Consider the following 19,285-nt stretch of genomic DNA (forward strand, 5'->3'; position numbering starts at 1 on the left):
CCCGGGACTTTTCCGAATTCTGGCGGGCGGTGACACTTCCGAGAAATGTCCACTGGGTGGCGACAGAGATACACGAGTCCACGGAGCTGAGTCTCAAAGCGCTATCGGAATGACTTGAAATCGGAAAGAAATACATTTGTTACATTTTAATCCCATTGAAAAGGAAGATGAAAATATCGTTTGTATTTTAAAACATTATTATATTTGCGCAACATAATTATTAAGGGAATGGTGTGAGAGGAGACCGTGTTTGAACAGTTTAAGACGGATGTAAAGACATTTTATTTCAGAATGTCTTTCTGAAATGTGTCTGTTTCTGTGTTGTAAGAACGTTGAAGCATGGACGGGCCTTATCTGCATTTACCTTGTTGAATCTTTTTTTCCATAAAATGTACATGTATTATTGCATGTATCCTGACAATACGACTGCTACGTTACGTTTTCTTGTAGTTTTTGGTCTCATAAAAAATACAAAAGTATGAGTCGATGACGTCAAAATGGTGTCGCCCACAGGGCTTATGGGTAATGTAGTCTCTGTAGTTCACTGGGCTGCCCTGCCCATGTGTTTCGCTGATTTCATTGAACATTAGAATGAATTATATTAATACAATTTCAGCGTATTTATCGTGTCTTGTATTTCTTTGTCTCTCTTATGTGTTCCCTTGTGTGTATGTTTTCTTGTATTTCACGTGTCTGCAGCGCTGGTTTATCGACCCGGCACATAACGCAAACCCACTGTCCTCGTGTTTCTTAGCTCCCGTCTTGTTTGCAAACTTTTCTCCTGTGTTTATTTTACTTTGTCAATAAAACGTGGTTGCCGGGGAAACGGTGCTGCAGAAGTTGTTGCGAGCTGACCTCTAGGAGGTAAACAGTCGGCTTTTGTAATCTAATCAGCGAGCAAAGCAGAAACGTTAGTCTAAAAAGCGCTGGCTGGAGTATTTTGTGGACATTATGCAGAAGAAAAGGAAGAAACGGTGAGTCGCAGGCTGTCGGTAAATATCAGCGCTGGACACCAGCCTCACACCGCTGGGCTCACTGCACCATGAGCGAGTCCGTCGGCGCCTCCTCCTGCTGGGGTGTGTTACTGCAGGAGTGAGGAGTCTCCGGTCTCCGGTCGCGTTATGATCTGCAAGTGGAGGTGAGAGACGGCGGCGCAGTGGGTGGCAGCGCTGGGAGCCTGGATTTAGTTCCTGGGGTGCTGTGTGTGTGGAGTTTGCATGCTCTGCTCATGTTCTCGTGGCTCCAGTTTTCTGGGGTGCTGTGTGTGTGGAGTTTGCATGCTCTGCTCATGTTCTCGTGGCTCCAGTTTTCTGGGGTGCTGTGTGTGTGGAGTTTGCATGCTCTGCTCATGTTCTCGTGGCTCCAGTTTTCTGGGGTGCTGTGTGTGTGGAGTTTGCATGCTCTGCTCATGTTCTCGTGGCTCCAGTTTTCTGGGGTGCTGTGTGTGTGGAGTTTGCATGCTCTGCTCATGTTCTCGTGGCTCCAGTTTTCTGGGGTGCTGTGTGTGTGGAGTTTGCATGCTCTGCTCATGTTCTCGTGGCTCCAGTTTTCTGGGGTGCTGTCTGTGTGGAGTTTGCATGCTCTGCTCATGTTCTCGTGGCTCCAGTTTTCTGGGGTGCTGTGTGTGTGGAGTCTGCATGCTCTGCTCATGTTCTCGTGGCTCCAGTTTTCTGGGGTGCTGTGTGTGTGGAGTTTGCATGCTCTCCTTATGTTCTCGTGGGTCTAGTTCCTGGGGTGCAAAATTCTGTTTATTTCACAAGACGGACCCGGGCAGCAGCATGTGTCTGCAGCGCTCATCCTGCCTGCATGTTTGCAAACTTTTCTCCTGTGTTTATTTTACTTTGTTAAATAAAACGTGGTTGCTGGGGAAACGGTGCTGCAGAAGTTGTTTCGATCTGACCTCCGGGAGGGAGACAGCTGGCAAAGCCGAAACTTTAGTCTAAAAGTCTCTGGCTGGAGTATTTTGTGGACATTTCGCAGAAGAAAAGGAAGAAGCGGTGAGTCGCAGGCTGTAGGACAGGACTGTCAGGGAAATGTAAGCGCTGGGCTGAGCGAGTCCGTCGGCGCCTCCTCCTGCAGGAGTGAGGAGTCTCCGGTCTCCGGTCGCGTCCTGATCTGCAAGTGGAGGTGAAAGGCTGAGAGACGGCGCACATGCTCTGCACATGTTCTCATGTGTCTGGTTTCCTGGAGTGCTGTCTGTGTGGAGTTTGCATGCTCTGCTCATGTTCTCAAGGGTTTCCTGCCGCTTCTGCAGTCCAGTGTTGGTGAGTCTGTCGGGTTGATTGTGTTGTGGTGTGAGTGTGCCCTAAAGGGGGTTTTAATAGTATGGGGTTTGTGTGTTCACTTGTATGCAGACCACTGGAGAGACCGGTTGTTTTTTGCCAGGCAGACTAATGGCTGCATATTCAATTCCAGCTACTGATGTTGCCAAACCAGCAAGTGGGACAGTGTTTGAAAACCCTTTCAATGAAAGGTTTGTAGAACAGTGTTGCTATTGTTCTGTTTAATTCGAGGTCACCAAGCTTATAAATGGTCTCACAACGTTTGTCTCTTTTCAGGTTTCTCCGACCCGGAGAGTGAACAAAGAAGTGATAAGGGCCCATAACACCTAAGCTCGGCACTCTCACACTCGTCAGCCACACGAGCTTCCTCCTGGTAAAATACTGGGCAAGCCCCTTTCTGACAGGGACAGTGGAAAACCCCCTGAGGGAGATGGGCTGAGGGGAGGAATAAAACCATCTGAGCCGGAACGGAGCGCGCTCCCGATTCCCACCAGACCCGGGAGACGACACAGGCAGCACAAGGGAAGCTGCGGAGCGCGAGTTCACGGAGGCAAGGACCGATTGACGACCACGGGAGACAGTGGCATCGGAACAGAGGTACTGTACAGAGACTTTTAATACCTGAAGGCAAGGAGCGAGAAACCGGCCCGGCTAGCCGCTCCAAACTGAGGGGAATGGAATACAGTTCGCGGGAGGATTTCTAGTGGAACCTGAACGGAGTCTGGGGAAATGGGACCGGCCTCTCGTTCACTGGGGCCATCAAAGACTTTACAGGTACGAAGAAGAATCGTTCGAGTGGCCACTCTTCGGTACTTGACAGAAAAGACTGCCGTCCCTCTGGATTCATTATGACCCTTGGAAGGACCTTTTGTTGCTGCTGTTTTCGTTGTGTCTTTGGCTGATGGTGAATGTGGATAGAAAATAAAAAGGTCACTTATACGATACACATGCTTGTCGCTGGTCTGTGTGGGCATTGGTGGATCTGGGAGATCAACAGAACCTGTGGTAATGGAGAGGGGCCCTAGCACCCTGTTTGCATTGCTAGGTGCCGTAGTCAGATATGAGGCAGGAAATAATTCTTGTTTGAGGGGTCACCTCACTGTGACACGAACGTGTTGGGAAGACGCGCCAGTTCTGACGTTAGTGCGACGGGTCTGTAGGCATTAAGGCAGGTTCTTGTGTCCTTTTTTGGAACAGGAACAATAACAGAAGATTTGAAGCAGTCTGGCACTGTGCACTGGGACAATGATTGCTTAAAAACGTCTGTAAAGATTGGAGCGAGTTGGCCAGCACAGTGCTGTAGTGTGGCTGGAGATACACAGTCAGGTCCTGCTGACCTTTTACAGTTTTGCTTTTTGAATAGCCTTCACACATCCTGTTCTTTGCTTCACAGGGCATTCTCAAGACTTGTTAACGGCGTCAAGTCTTCGTGAGAGATTGAGTGTGAGTGGGTGTGGCACTCCAGTTGAGTGGGGGACAATAGCTCATCCCCAGGATGTGAGTTATTTGGACGAGTCATGGACAAGGTCGTTGGAGATCCTTTGTGTTTCAGACCTGCTGTAAAATGTGTTATCTGGTAGAGAGTGATCAAGATGTATCTGAGGGGATTTTCTTTTGTAATTGGTAACAGTTTGGAGACCTTTCCAGACAGATAAACAGTCTTTGTTAGCAAACAGTTGTTCCAGCTGTGGACAGGAGGGGAAACAAAAGGTAGAGAACACTATTTTTAGAGAAATGGCCCTAAAGGAACAAAGCATAGTGTAGGATGCCACTAGCTTAAGTCTTAACAGCACTGCATGAGAGGAGACGCCAGTGTCTATTTGTTCTGAGGGGTCCTCAGAAAGGTCAAAAGGTTGCAAACAGATAGGAGACTGGTTATATGCCTGAAGCTTAGCTAGAGGAACATAACATTGCTGGAATGCTGAGAGGGGAGGTTATCAGAGCCTAATGTTATTGGAAAAAATGGCAACTAGGTATAGAAGATCTGATGAAAGTCTGTCCTGTGAATTGTTAAGGGTTTCATGTAATTGTGTGTCCAAGTAGTCCGGCCTGCTGTGCTATGTGTTGTTTGTCTTGTGAATTTTCTGTTTTACACCTATTGTATCCATAGTGGTACGGGCCAAATCCTATTTAAAGGGTGTTGCGAGCACTGGGGTTTGTTGGGAGTGGTAAGTTAGGAGTCTGGAAATGAGAGCGAGGTGCGAGTGGATATGATAAAAAGATTGTTCCTTTATTTTGTTTCTGATACCTGGTGAAGAGACGCAGTGAGTGTTTGTGTGGCCAGCTGCGTCAACTTCAATAAAACTGGCCTTTTGGTTTGTTTGAGTGCTGACTTGCTATGGTGTATTTTTTCTCTCTGTGAACAACACGTCCTACGGCCAACACTACCCACACAGGAGGTGTGTGCGTGACAGCTCCTCAGCTGCAGCAGGAGTCCAAGTGTGCACAGATTTCTTGTTGGGGTTTGTTGTTTGAAGTTTCTGTTTGTATGTAGGAAGCAATTGTGCCATCGCGTGGTCCGAGTTATAGCACGCGACGAGAGCTCCCGAAGAGCGCCTGCCTCCTGCCCGATTCGACGTTTAAAATCATCACAGAACGAGAGGAGCCAACAGGAATGCAAGTCTCTTCTGGTGAGGAGCCTCCGACACAGCCCCCAGTACTGGGTGTGCAGAAAGAATCCTGTTCTACAGTTGTGGTGCGAAATGGCCTCCAGTCCTTGTCAAATGCTGGGTTTCTCTGGACTGCAGTCCCCTCCGCATTTGGATGATTGTGATTGGTGTTGCTGTAGCTGTGCTGTCCTGAGACTGACTGGTGTCAAGACCAGCTGTACTCTGGGATCAGCAGGGCCTAGTGGTGGTATGAATTGTGGCCTCTATTTCTCAGGTGTAACAAGTGTTTGATTACTCTGTTCTGTATGTTTATCAATAGTGGGTACTGGCCTAATTCAGCCCTGCACTCGCTGTTAGCTGTTTTTCTCTGCGCAAGGAGGATGTTTCTACAGATTGATTAGAGTTTCTACAGAGTGTACTCCTGGTCTGTGAGGGGACCCCACATTTCACTGCCGTATAGGGCAATGGGTTGGATTACACTTTCAGATATTTGGAGCCAAATTCTTGTTGGTGGGTTGACATTGAAGAGCCTCCTTCTTATTGCGTAGAAAGCCCTGAGTGCCTTCTCCCTCAGTGCCTTCACGGCCAGGTCAAAACTCCCAGAAGAGCTGATGGTGAGACCGAGATATGTGTAGCTGGATGTGTGCTCCAATGTGTTGTTGTTCAGTGTGAATTTGTACCTGTTTCCCTGAGGTCTGGCTTTCTCCTGGAAAACCATAACTCTGGTCTTGTCCAGATTGACTTGCAGTGCCCAGGTGTGACAGTCCTGCTCCAGCAGTGCCAGGCTCTGCTGTTCTGGGTCCAGATGGGCTGGCAGTGCCCAGGTCTGACAGTCCTGCTCCAGCGGTGCCAGGCTCTGCTGTTCTGGGTCCAGTTGGGCTGGCAGTGCCCAGGTGTGACAGTCCTGCTCCAGCAGTGCCAGGCTCTGCTGTTCTGGGTCCAGATGGGCTGGCAGTGACCAGGTCTGACAGTGCTGCTCCAGTAGTGCCAGGCTCTGCTGTTCTGGGTCCAGATGGGCTGGCAGTGCCCAGGTCTGACGGTCCTGCTCCAGCAGTGCCAGGCTCTGCTGTTCTGGGTCCAGATGGGCTGGCAGTGCCCAGGTCTGACAGTCCTGCTCCAGCGGTGCCAGGCTCTGCTGTTCTGGGTCCAGTTGGGCTGGCAGTGCCCAGGTGTGACAGTCCTGCTCCAGCAGTGCCAGGCTCTGCTGTTCTGGGTCCAGATGGGCTGGCAGTGACCAGGTCTGACAGTGCTGCTCCAGCAGTGCCAGGCTCTGCTGTTCTGGGTCCAGATGGGCTGGCAGTGACCAGGTCTGACAGTGCTGCTCCAGTAGTGCCAGGCTCTGCTGTTCTGTGTCCAGATGGGCCATCAGAGCCCAGGTGTGAATGTGATGGGATGTGTGGCGGTTTGGTAGGAAGCCAGTCTGACTCTAATGCAGGACATTGTGCTCAGTAAGGAGGGCCGGTTATCAGATATTCAAGATACGACAGAGTTCCTTCCCCAGGTTACTGTTCACACTGAAGCCCCGGTACCTGTTGGGGTCGAGTCTGTCTCCATTCTTACAGACGGGCGTGATCAGTCCTTGATTCCAGGCCTCAGGGAAACAGCCGGCCGTCAGGACGAGGTTGAGGAGTTTGAGCAGGCTTTGCTGCAGGTCTGAGCTGCAGTTGGGTCAAGCGTTGTTGACTGTGTCTTGGCTACAGGCCTTTCGTGGTCTGAGAGTTGTCTGTTTGTGTATGTGCTTATCTTCTTTAGGGTGTGCATGTAGTGTCTAACCATCTCACAGTATCTGAGGCGCAGTTCAGAGTGGTGTGGTGTTGTTTTAGTTCTGGTAGTTCTCTTCAGTTGTTTCTGCACTCTGTATCACACCATTTGATATTGTTTCTGAGTGTGTTTCATATGAATGTAGTCATTTTGATTTTAAGGCTAGTTTCTCAAAAACATGGTTTAAATTTATGAACGATTTGTTGGTTTGATACAGAGCGTTTTGAAATGTAAGGGATCAAGTAATGGGTTTATTTGCTGCTGAAAAGAGAAGAAAGAAAAAAAAGAAATGAGACAATTAGCTTGTAATGAGTTTATAACAACAGTAATTAGATTCCTGCAAGCACTCTTTTCATTGTCCAACAACTGAAAGCTTTTAGGTATAAAGGAAGGGTCCTCTAATATTTGATGTGTGAGATTGTCGTTCTATTGGAGATGTTAGTGAGTCTGAGGATTTGTGTTAATATGACAATACTGCTACTACTATTAATAATACAGCATGGCAAGACTTCTTTCAGTCATTTCCCACCCCTCCACCTCAGTGAATCACACATGTTAAACTTCCATCTCGTGTTCCAGATCAGACATGAGCAATCCTATATTACAAATACTTACCACCAGACAATTTAACCAGACAATAATTTAAGCAATTATTAATTCAACAGAAGCAGCAGGACGAGTAAAGTGCCCCTCTGATGGCCGGTCAGTGGAATTAAACTGGAAAATTTCTTAGAAATGATTATTTTTACAATAATGTGCCAATGGCGCCGCTTGGTGGTCATTCAGCAAAATTTCACCGAAAGTTTTTTTAAATTAAAATACCGTTAGTAATTAATAATAATAATAATAATTGCTTACACTTATATAGCGCTTTTCTGGACACTCCACTCAAAGCGCTTTACAGGTAATGGGGACTCCCCTCCACCACCACCAATGTGCAGCATCCACCTGGATGATGCGACGGCAGCCATAGTGCGCCAGAACGCTCACCACACATCAGCTATCAGTGGGGAGGAGAGCAGAGTAATGTAGCCAATTCATAGAGGGGGATTATTAGGAGGCCATGATTAGTAAGGGCCAATTGGAAATTTGGCCAGGACACCGGGGTTACACCCCTACTCTTTTCGAGAAGCGCCCTGGGATTTTTAATGACCACAGAGAGTCAGGACCTCGGTTTTACGTCTCATCCGAAGGACGGCGCCTGTTTACAGTATAGTGTCCCCGTCACTATACTGGGGCATTAGGACCCACATGGACTGCAGGGTGAGCGCCCCCTGCTGGCCCCACTAACACCTCTTCCAGCAGCAACCTTAGTTTTTCCCAGGAGGTCTCCCATCCAGGTACTGACCAGGCTCACACCTGCTTAGCTTCAGTGGGTTGCCAGTTGTGAGTTGCAGGGTGATATGGCTGCTGGCGTAATGTTCGTAGTAATAAGTTATTTTAATTTTAAAAATATTTAAGCATTTTCAACAGCAAAGAATACATTGCATTGCAAACAAGAGTAATGAATGAATGTATTGTACATGGATACAAAATACAAAATAAATACAATAAACCAAAAATTAAAATGACATTCAAAAGGCGCGAGTCGATGACGTCAGAAGGAAGTCGCCCACAGGGCGTATGGGTAATGTAGTTTCTGTAGTTCTCTGGCCCGCACTGCCCACGTGTTTCGGTGATTTGATTGAACATCAGAATTAATTATATTGTACCATTTCAGCGTGTTTATCGTGTCATGGATTTCTATGACTGTCTTATGGGTTCTCTTGTGTGTCATGTTTATTTTAGTGGGTGGCAGTGCTGGGGCCCTGAACTGTAATCATTCGTGTTACTCATCATCATTGTTACTGTGACCCTCCTGGGAGGAGGGGACCTTTGTAAGATTCCTGTCCTGGCAAGCAGCAGGTGAGAGTTTGCTGTCCGACTCAATTACACCTCCGCTACCTCATTTCACCTCTTTCACCAGCCTGTAAAGGGGGTTGTGATAGTATGGGGTCTTTCTCTTTAACAACCTCAAACCGCAGGAAAGAAATGCTTCATTTATAAGATTGAAATATAACCAGAAAGTATAAAAATAGCTATTTGTGTGAGAAATATGATTAATAAGGCAGTAGAATCCATTTAAACTGTCATTTTCCTGTTTAGGTTGGAAAGTTTAATTTGATCAAGTCCACTTGAGTGCCTAAGCAACTGTTTGGGTAGTTTGGCTGGTGTGGTGGTGCTCTCCAAATACCTGATCCAAACGGACAGAGAGACAAAGTGAGAAAGAAAAGGTGTAAATAACAGACATATCATATGCAGAATACAGTCATGTGCTGTTCAGCACAGTGACCTAGAGTGAAGATGGAAATCAGTCATTCTAGTGCTCTCAATGGTTTTCCATTACAAACGGACCAGGGCTTCCTGAGACACAGGCAGTTGGAGTTATATAGAGTTAGAGGTTGTTTTCACGGCACCAGCCGACTAAAGCAGAGACCTCCTTCCACTCCAGATTTTTTTTTTTATCTGGGTGGGATCATCTGGAGTCTTGATTCCTTTCACGGAGTCAGCAGTAGATACACAGCTGTTAGCATAGGAGGAGTACAGAAGAGGTGACAGCAGTGCTGGGGACCCTGGTATCTCTTCCACTGAGGACCCTCTGGCACAACCAGAGGTGTGAAATTGAAATTGTTTGGAAGGAATGGGAAGCTAAAGGCAGAGTCACAATCTCCGATTCATGTAATCAAAACAGTAAGTTCTTTCCTCAGGCAGCTTCGTTAGAACATTTTAAATAGATGTAAAAGTGTATTTACAGACTATATCAGCCCTTATCTTTATTAACCTGGTTTAATCTTTTTTTCAGAAGTGTAAATATATTATACTATGTACCCCTGATGGTATTATTGATGTGCTATAAATATACTCTTGTTTGTATTGTATCTATTTTTATTGCTACAATAAAAAGTTAAAAAGAACTGCACTTTCGAGAAATGTCCACTGGGCGGCGACAGAGATACACGAGTCTATGGCGGCGAGTCCAATAGCGCCTCCGTACAGATCCTCGTTGTGCAGAGATTGAAAATCAATACAGATGATAACTGTGACGTTTGTGACAGCAACTCTGAAAGATAACGTAAAGAAGGAAACTAATATTGACATTACTTTTAAAGAAGTTAAATAATACTACATTTTAAACCTATTGAAAGTAATATGAAAATATCGTTTGTATTTTAAAAAATATGATACTTCCACGGTATAATAATTAACGAAATGCTGTGAGAGGAGACCCGTGTTTAAACACTTTAAAACGGATGTAAATGCGTCTGTACAGACAATTTGAAACATGTACGGACCTTATCTGCTTTTGTTTGCTATTAAACAAGATTACTTGTTTAATCTTTTTCCATAACATGTACATGTATTATCGTATGTGCCCCTGACTATACTCTGTGTTATATGTATTCTTGTTTTTATGGCATGTATTGTTGTTATAATTAAAAATAAAAAGACGCGACTCGGTTACGTCAAAAGGAAGTCGCCACAGGGCTTGTGGGAAATGTAGTCTTTATAGTGCTCTGGACTGCGCTCCACACGTGTTCCGCAGATTTGATTGAGCATCAGAATTAATTATACAATGTCAGTGTATTTACCGTGTCGCGGATTTCTATGTCTGTCTTACAAGACGGACTCGGCAGGAGCTGTTTCTTGCTCTCCGGAGTGAAGCTGCTCTGGGAAGAGACGAGCAAATCTTCAGACTCTTTGTAAATGAGACATCATGACAGCTGTGCCGACCTGCTCTTGATTGACCTGTTGAACCTGTTTGTGTAAAAAGCAGGAGTCTTGTGTACCCCTGATTGTGTTATGTGCACTCTAGTGTGTTTGCAGCGCTCGTCGTGCCTGGTTTATCAACTCGACACAGAAACAGAACCCACTGCCGTCGTGTCTGTGGGTTTCTGAGCTCTCTTGTCTTGTTTGCAAACTTTTCTCCTGTGTTTATTTTACTTTGTTAAATAAAACGTGGTTGCCGGGGCAACGGAGCTGCAGTAGTTGTTTGCCGGAGCGGGTCTGACCTCCAGCAGGTCAACAGGCGGCTTTTTTAATGTAATCTAAAAAGCGCTGGCTGGAGTATTTTGTGGAAGAAACGGTGACTCGGAGGCTGTGGGACAGGACTATCAGGGACAAATCAGCGCTGGACACCAGCCTCACACCGCTGGGCTCACTGCACCATGAGCGAGTCCGTCGGCGCCTCCTCCTGCTGGGGTGTGTTACCTGGGCTGCTGTCTGTGTGGAGTCTGCATGCTCTGCCTGTGTTCTCATGGGTCCTGTTCATGGGGTGCTGTCTGTGTGGAGTCTGCATGCTCTGCCCCTGTTCTCATGGGTCTGGTTTCCTGGGGTGCTGTCTGTGTGGAGTCTGCATGCTCTGCCCCTGTTCTCATGGGTCTGGTTTGCTGGGGTGCTGTCTGTGTGAAGTCTGCATGCTCTGCCCCTGTTCTCATGGGTCCTGTTCCTGGGGTGCTGTCTATCTGGAATCTGCATGCTCTGCCCCGGTTCTCATGGGTCCGGTTCCTGGGGTGCTGTCTGTGTGGAGTCTGCATGCTCTGCCCCTGTTCTCATGGGTCCTGTTCCTGGGGTGCTGTCTATCTGGAATCTGCATGCTCTGCCCCGGTTCTCATGGGTCCGGTTCCTGGGGTGCTGTCTGTGTGGAGTCTGCATGCTCTGCCCCTGTTCTCATGGGTCTGGTTCCTGGGGTGCTGTCTGTGTGGAGTCTGCATGCTCTGCCCCGTTGTCATGGGTCTGGTTTCCTGGGGTGCTGTCTGTGTGGAGTCTGCATGCTCTTCCCCTGTTCTCATGGGTTCAGTTTCCTGGGGTACTGTCTGTGTGGAGTCTGCATGCTCTGCCCCTGTTCTCATGGGTCTGCTTTCCTGGGGTGCTGTCTGTGTGGATACCTGGTGAAGAGACGCAGTGAGTGTTTGTGTGGCCAGCTGCGTCAACTTCAATAAAACCGGCCTTTTGGTTTGTTTGAGTGCTGACTTGCTATGGTGTATTTTTTCTCTCTGTGAACAACACGTCCTACGGCCAACACTACCCACACAGGAGGTGTGTGCGTGACAGCTCCTCAGCTGCAGCAGGAGTCCAAGTGTGAACAGATTTCTTGTTGGGTTTTGTTGTTTGAAGTTTCTGTTTGTATGTAGGAAGCAATTGTGCCATCGCGTGGTCCGAGTTATAGCACGCGACGAGAGCTCCCGAAGAGCGCCTGCCTCCTGCCCGATTCGACGTCTAAAATCATCCCAGAACAGTGAGGAGCCTCTGGCACAGCCCCCAGTACTGGGTGTGCAGAAAGAATCCTATTGTACAGTTTTGGTGTGAAATGGCCTCCAGTTCCTGTAACATGATGGGTTTCTCTGGACTGCAGTCCCAGTGCACTCCGCTTTGGATTTGCAGTGGTGTTTTCTACAATGGAAAACCCTTTGTTTGTACAGAATGGAAATGGCAGTCTGCATGTTTTAATAATATAATGTGATCATGTACTACAGCTTAAACACTGAGCCAGGTGACGTTTGATTCTAAAAGATTTCTCTATCATTTCAGCAGCGCCTTGTCTGCGGCAGCCCGGCAGCTCCTCCTCCCTTCCAGCTGAGACTCTTCCCTCTCCAGAGGTGGGTTAGTGCTCTCAGGTCATCTTCTCTCACACAGCTGCGGGGCAGAAACGCTACTTCCACTGGGCAGAGAGCAGACGGGCAGTGGGAAGGGCAGCCCTGTGTTTGGGGATCAGGGATGCTTTCAGAGCCAAAGCAACTGGCTGGGTTATGAACTTTATGGTGTGATCCAAATAAGACATAAAAAGACAGAGAATGAGAAAGAAATAGTATTGCATGTATCTAATCAAAATAGTCTCTTTCAGACAAAACAAATATTGAACAAAAACTTAGTTGCAACACACTGCACTACACTTTCTTCTAGGCTGACATTACCGATAGTTTGTGCTGTCTTCCTTTCAGTCTGCAGGGTGTGCATCTTTTTCCTCAGCTTCCTACACGAGGAATCAGTTTCTCCTGCCCTGGTTTCACTCCTTTATATCTCACAATCTTCTGCAGCTCCTGGAGGCTGACGACATGTTTGCTATTTCTGAAAAATTGCTGACTGGCTCATCAGCACAATTGCTGATTCAAAATCCTTTACTCACATGTTGCCTTAGCCTCTGTATCACAGAGATGTGTGCTTTTCTGGGTTGGATAGATCGATAGTGTGCTTTTGCTCAGTTGCTCTGCTCAATGCGTGCTCTTTTAACTCCGGCTGGGTACGAGCACCTCACTCTCCACACGGCTTTCCAAGGCTCTGTCATCGTGTGTGAGGATGTTGTGTAGCTCGTGAAACAGTTACCCCATTTGAGCCCTGGATTTACTGGGTACTTGAATACCTGAATCTTGCCGTCAGTCCTGATCACCTTGTTTTTGTTCTGCAAGGACAAGGCACCTCCCCAGCACTGAACACAAACTGATACTGGCGGGTTGATTGTGTTGTGGAAAAATGGGCTGTGGTCTGAGTTTGTGTCTGTGGGGGTGAGGTGTCCCCTGCAGCGCGAACAAACATGCAGACTCCACACAGACAGCACCCCTGGAATCAAACCCAGGGCCCCGGTGCTATGAGGCAGCGATGCTAAGCACTGTGCCGCAGTGTTGCCCCCTTTGAAAATGTCTGACTTCCGTTTAATTTGAGGTCACAAGCTTATAAATGGTCTCACAACGTTTGTCTCATCTCAGGTTTCTCTGACCAGTCCCAAGGACCTGTAGTCACTGACAGCTTCTGCAGTCTGACGGTTCATTTCAGTAGGCTGGAGGGATGGCGCAATTATCCTCAAATCAGTGAGTATTGTTTTGCTCTTGTAACATGAAACATCAAAGAGAAGTCAACAGACTATTCCGTGAAACTGTTCAGACTGGCCCGTGGTGATTTTCTGGGTCCTTTAGTAAGCTGACCGGGACTGTGTCATCGACACACTTTGTGAGAAGTCAGTCTATGTGTTTGCTCTTGTGATCATTCGTGAACGAATAAAAGAGAGTGTAAGAGAGGGAGAAGATTCGGCCCTGGAGTGATCCAGTTTTCTATTTAACAACCTCAAACTGCAGGAGAGAAATGCTTCATTTCTAAGATGGAAATATAATCAGAAAGTATAACTAGCCATTTGTGTATATCATGTCAAAAAATGTTTTATATATAAAAATAATTTAGGAGAGACATTTGCTTAATAAGGCAGTAGAATAAATGTTGTGATGCTGGTGTGATGGTGCTCTCCAACAAACTGATACAAATGGACAGAGAGACAAAGTGAGAAAGAAAATGTATACATAACAGACATATATGCAGAATACAATACAGTGCTGTAAAGTACAGTACCCTAGAGTGAAGATGGAAATCATTCATTCTGGTGCAGAAGAAGTGAATCTGCTCTCAATGGTTTTCCTGTACAAATGGAACACGTTGTGAATTCTACATAATTCACAGGAAACAAAATAAACAACTCATTCACTCCCCTGCTGTCCGTGACCCAGAGCTCAGTAATCATTTCACTACTGAAGATCATGCAGTTTTTAATGCTTTTCATTTTAACATCCTACTTGTTAATATTTCCTCTTAGATGAGAATATTCTCTTCGGCGTGTCTTTACAACTCTTCTCTTATTGCTCCTCTTGTCAGTAACCCGGTGTGAAAGCTCTCTCTGTCGGAATCAATGTCTTACCTCTCCGTCTTGTGTTTCAGGTCTCCTCTGGCTGCTGACCCTGCCGTCAGGACAGAACACATCCCGCACTGACCACACTGCTGGGTTTACTGTACCTGACAATAAAGAGCTTGAGCAACACATCTAATGTGATCTCTGCACGCTTCCCGAGGAGCAGAGATGATAAGGTCTGTGTCCGTTCCCGAGTCTTTGCGAGAGGCCTGTTTAGTCCGTCACTGAGATGATTTTAGATGCCTGTGAGTCGTGCCCACTGAAAAATGAAACAGTGCAGCACAATGAGACTTCAAGCAAAGATCTCATTAGCCCCTTCTGTGAATTGGTGTCTCGCAAGAGATCTTCCATCTCTTTGAAAGTTTCACAGCTTTGACCTCTAGATTAGAAATGACACCAATTGCACATGGGTCCAGCAACGTTCTATATAGTGCACATCACCATCGGGATGAAAAACAAAAATCCCCAGTGGGAGTCCAGTCTTTCCCTGCTACGCAAATTGCTTTTCGTTAGGTGAGGTCGCAAGTTCTTATTGGAGAATGTTGTACAGTTTCTTAATGCAATAGGGCGAGTAAGACTGAAGTTCCCCCCGTGTTGGCCGATCAGTGGAACGAAACTGAAAAAAGCTCCTTGAAACTGTGATTCATACACTTATACACTGGCTCAGCATGGTGCTCACCTTGGGTGTCTGCTGAAATTTGATTTTTTTTCAGGAGCACTGTGACCCAGAGCTCAATAATCATTTCAGCTACTGAAGATCATTCAGTTTTTAATGCTTTTCATTTTAACATCCTACTTGTTAGTATTTCCTCTTAGGTGAGAATACTCTGGTACTTTTCTGGGTCTTAGTTGAGTGAGCTTTATTAGAATAATTGAACAATACTTTCACCTCCACATGACACTCATAGATTTTTCAAGGGTTAAATATGGGAGCTACGTTTCTTACATGTTTCCTTTTGTAAGTTGATTCACAAAGCTTTCACCGCCTCCACTCCAGTGAATCACTTTGTTTAGCAAGTGATCAGGTGGAACAGTTTAATTTCTTCCTGCAAATAATGCCTTTTCCTTTTTCATCCCATTCAAGTCTCCGTCCTAGTTAAAGTCACTGTGATGTAGAACGGCAGTGGTCCAGTTGAAAGGTTCAAGGTTTCACTGTGTTTTAGAGTGCAGATAAAGAAGATAATAGGAGAGGAAACTGGAAAAGCCGTGACTCTGTCATTCCATTCAATTCAATTTATTTTCATATAGCGTCTTTCACAACAAGGTTGCCCCAAGGCGCTTAACAATGCAGGTAAATATACATTTTGTGAATACAGAACTGAAGACAATGGAGGAAAGGAACCAAAGACTCCTCAGTAAGGAGAATAAAATCCTCTAGGGGTCCAAGGTCAACTGGCTGCCCAACCCCTTTGGGCATGCTAACATTATATCATTAAAAAAAAAGAAAGAAATGAATGCGGGTATTAATCCATCCATCCATCACGTCGTCTGTATGTCAGTACCCCATGCAGGTCTCTGCAGACCAGCAGAATCCTCCTAAACGACAGCTGTATCCATGATGCCCCTCTTGGATCCATGGCACTGATGCAGCATTCAACTCACATGGTGCCCAGCCCATGACAGACAGGCCTCTGAAACTATGCTGTGTACAGTATTTCTCCTCTGCAGCATCCCTGCGAGGCACGACAGGTGCCTGACCTCTGAGAGCCTTGTAAGTAAGTAGAAGGAGTTTGAAGTCCGCCCTGTACCTGAGAGGAAGCCAATGAAGAGAGAGAAGTATGGGAGTTATGTGGTCATTCTTTCTGCTCCAAGTAACAATGCTAGCTGCTGCATTCTGTAAGTATTCAAACTCTTTGCTGTGACAAATCTAACGTACTTTAGGCAGACAAAACGACCTTAAAAAGCCACATGATTTTTAAGTAGTCTGTCTGTGTGAAGTAACAGTGGTTCACATTATTTCAGAACGTATACTCCCGTCTCTGTAACTTTCCTCAGTCAGCTAGTGAACATTCTGTATTTACACCACGAATGCACTACTTTGTCTCGCGCGCGATCACACTGGCCGTCCACAGGCACGGGCAGGAGCAGGGAACACGAGGCCGCTCTGTAGTGCCCCTGTGGCTCTCCAGCAGAGGGGAGCACTTTGCTCAACAGCCCTGTGCCGAAGGACCCAGTGATAAAGCTGAAAATCTGGCAAGTCCCCCAGTCTCCCTGGGGCGCTGAAGAGGATTTCATCTGATGCTGAGGTTCCTGTAACTCAACACAAAATTGAACACGGCGAGTTATGAGTTTGTGCACGCAGTGTGACGTCCACTGTCTATTCAAATCTACTCTGCAAGTTTTACAATACTTTTTCATACACCGTCTCCTGGTTATTGTTTTGTGAGTGCTTGAACTGTTTCTCAGTAGAAATAAGACCGATAACTCACTGCTTCAGGATGCACACTATCATCGATGAAACCTGTGGTGTAAGCAAGCGAAAAGAGACAGATCCTTCTAAAACACAGAGGGCATCGGGAGGGCAGAAACACTCTGCAACAGGTAGGAGCTGTGGAGCCGTGATTCCCCCGAGCCAGAGCCCTCGTCCTCCCTCGACAGCGAACTGAGCTCCAGCGACTGGAGCAGCTACCTGCCGTCGTGGGACCTCCTGCAGATTGGGAACGGGTAAGGCAATTCGACACGAGCCCACTCCTCTTCCCACTGCTTACACCCCTATAACAAATAGTTTCAGGGTATTCAAGTACAGGATAAAGAGATGACAGGTGTTCCCAATTGGCTGAGGATACAACTCTCTCTCTGAGAAAGCACACAGAGGTGGACAAAGCAATTAAATGCGTTTACAAGTCATTTCCTTTGTATCTGGTCTTTCTTTACATATCAGAAAAGTGAACTGGTGGCTGTTGGAAAGTGTCTGCTCCGTACGTAATATACATGTAAAAGATGTGATTAAATATCTTGGTATTAAGATTTTCAAAAAGGTGATTTTGTGATTTGTGATTTGATGTTCTCTACCTTAGTAAAATAAAAAAAAAACTTTATTCATGGTTGTTATTTGTCAAACACGGGCAGAAGGAGGCCTAAATGCTACAGGGTTTAGAGCATCTAATACCGATACCAACAGAGTATTATTTACAAAATTAAGCAAAGTAGGTGGTGTATGTTTCCCTAAATTAATCATTCAGGAACTAGCGGGTATAGACTTTTTACTTGAATGTCATTTGGATGCTGGAAACCCGCCTGAAACTTGCCAGCTTCCATGAAGAAGTTCTCCTCACGTGGTCTCTTATAGATAAACATACCTCCCATAGATACATCATCTAGAATACAGAGAAAAAATAAAACTGTGCTTTGAAAACTGGGTTTAAAATAGTATAAGCGGGGTCAACAAATTAACTGGTGTGGATGATGAAATGTAGAATCAAGCAGATTTTATAAATAGATATAATGTTTGTAATAAGTCTGATAACAATCCGTCGTAACCAGAGCTACTCCTAGAGAGGTATTGATGCTTTTAAGAAACTAACAGTATACCATCAGAAACTATGGAAGAATTTACAACCTTTATTAGACTACAAGGAAAACAATTTAGTTATACTTGTACTAATAAATACTTCAGATCCTTCTCGCAATCTCACAATATCTTGTCAAACTATTTTGGAGCACCTCTTTGGGGAAAGTGAGTGGAATCAAACATGACTATTGTCAAACAGATTTTGTATGAATAATAAGGTTAAGGCGTCAGTACAAAATTGTACATTGAATCGACCCGGTAAAGATACACAGTGTGCATAGATTTAAAAGTAATATAGATGATAATTGTCTTTCTCAAAGCAGCCCAGAAACCTTACGTTTGTTTTTGTTTTGTTCTGTTGTTAAAACACTCTGAACAGATCGGCAAAATGGTGTAAAGAAGGCTTCTAATTCTGACATTTCCTGTAGACAAATTGATGTTATTTTACTGCTCAATACTGCTGAACCGAATCTAAAATATAATGTATCATTGGCTTAATCATTATACTTGCTCGTTATTAGATGTATAAATAGCCTAAAGATGAGAAATAATCGAAAATTGAATAATTAGACCGTATGTCGTAGTAGCAGATTGTACTTCTCGCCTAACTGATGTGGTCGAGCAACACCACAATCGCCATACAATCCGTCCGTTCTCATGCTCTGACTTTCAGGTTGGGCAGTGGAATGGATTCCAGGGCAAACTCGTTCTTGTTTGATTATCCGTGTGAAATCTCGCCCAACATAACAGGTAAACTCATGCACTGAAATGATGCGCTTCCAAATTAAAGCGACACGCATTTGAATAATTCAAAATACACACGAGGGAACGACTCCAAACCATGTCTAAGTATCACAACATGAAAGCTGTGCATACCTTATCTTTATTTGCCTGTATAATGTACTCCGGTGATCTGTAACGTAGTCTTGCGTACATCGTAAAGGATCCGGACTTCCGGCTACGGAAAACCCGGAGTGGATCTGCCTTTCCACCGGACCCGGACTTCCGGCTACGGAAAACCCGGAGTGGATCAGCCTTCCACCGGACCCGGACTGCCGGCTACGGAAAACCCGGAGTGGATCGGCCTTCAGCTGGATCCGGACTGCCGGCTACGGAAAACCCGGAGTGGATCGGCCTTCCACTGGATCCGGACTGCCGGCTACAGAAAACCCGGAGTGGATCAGCCTTCCACTGGATCCGGACTGCCGGCTACGGAAAACCCGGAGTGGATCGGCCTTCCACTGGATCCGGACTGCCGGCTACAGAAAACCCGGAGTGGATCAGCCTTCCACTGGATCCGGACTGCCGGCTACGGAAAACCCGGAGTGGATCAGCCTTCCACTGGATCTGGACTGCCGGCTACGGAAAACCCGGAGTGGATCGGCCTTCCACTGGATCCGGACTGTGAGCAGCT

The 19,285-nt window shown here is 46.1% G+C and overlaps 2 long non-coding RNA genes across 3 annotated transcripts; one reads left to right on the top strand and one right to left on the bottom strand.

Annotated features, from left to right (window-relative positions):
- Positions 1-100: 100 nt before the first annotated feature.
- Positions 101-14,522, top strand: LOC148651658 (uncharacterized). Of its 2 annotated transcripts, XR_015925812.1 has the most exons (3): positions 200-2,473; positions 13,393-13,494; positions 14,390-14,522. It is a non-coding gene; the product is annotated as an uncharacterized LOC148651658 (long non-coding RNA). The 2 variants fall into 2 exon arrangements; XR_015925811.1 differs by lacking the exons at positions 13,393-13,494; positions 14,390-14,522 and adding an exon at positions 2,559-3,226 and having other exon boundaries at positions 101-2,473.
- Positions 13,959-18,901, bottom strand: LOC148651659 (uncharacterized). Its single transcript, XR_015925808.1, has 2 exons — positions 18,748-18,901; positions 13,959-16,108 (listed from the first exon to the last, which is right to left on the bottom strand). It is a non-coding gene; the product is annotated as an uncharacterized LOC148651659 (long non-coding RNA).
- Positions 18,902-19,285: the final 384 nt, after the last annotated feature.

This window comes from Lepisosteus platostomus, chromosome 12 (assembly GCF_059453375.1).
Source record: "Lepisosteus platostomus isolate fLepPlt1 chromosome 12, fLepPlt1.hap1, whole genome shotgun sequence".
NCBI lineage: Eukaryota > Metazoa > Chordata > Actinopteri > Semionotiformes > Lepisosteidae > Lepisosteus > Lepisosteus platostomus.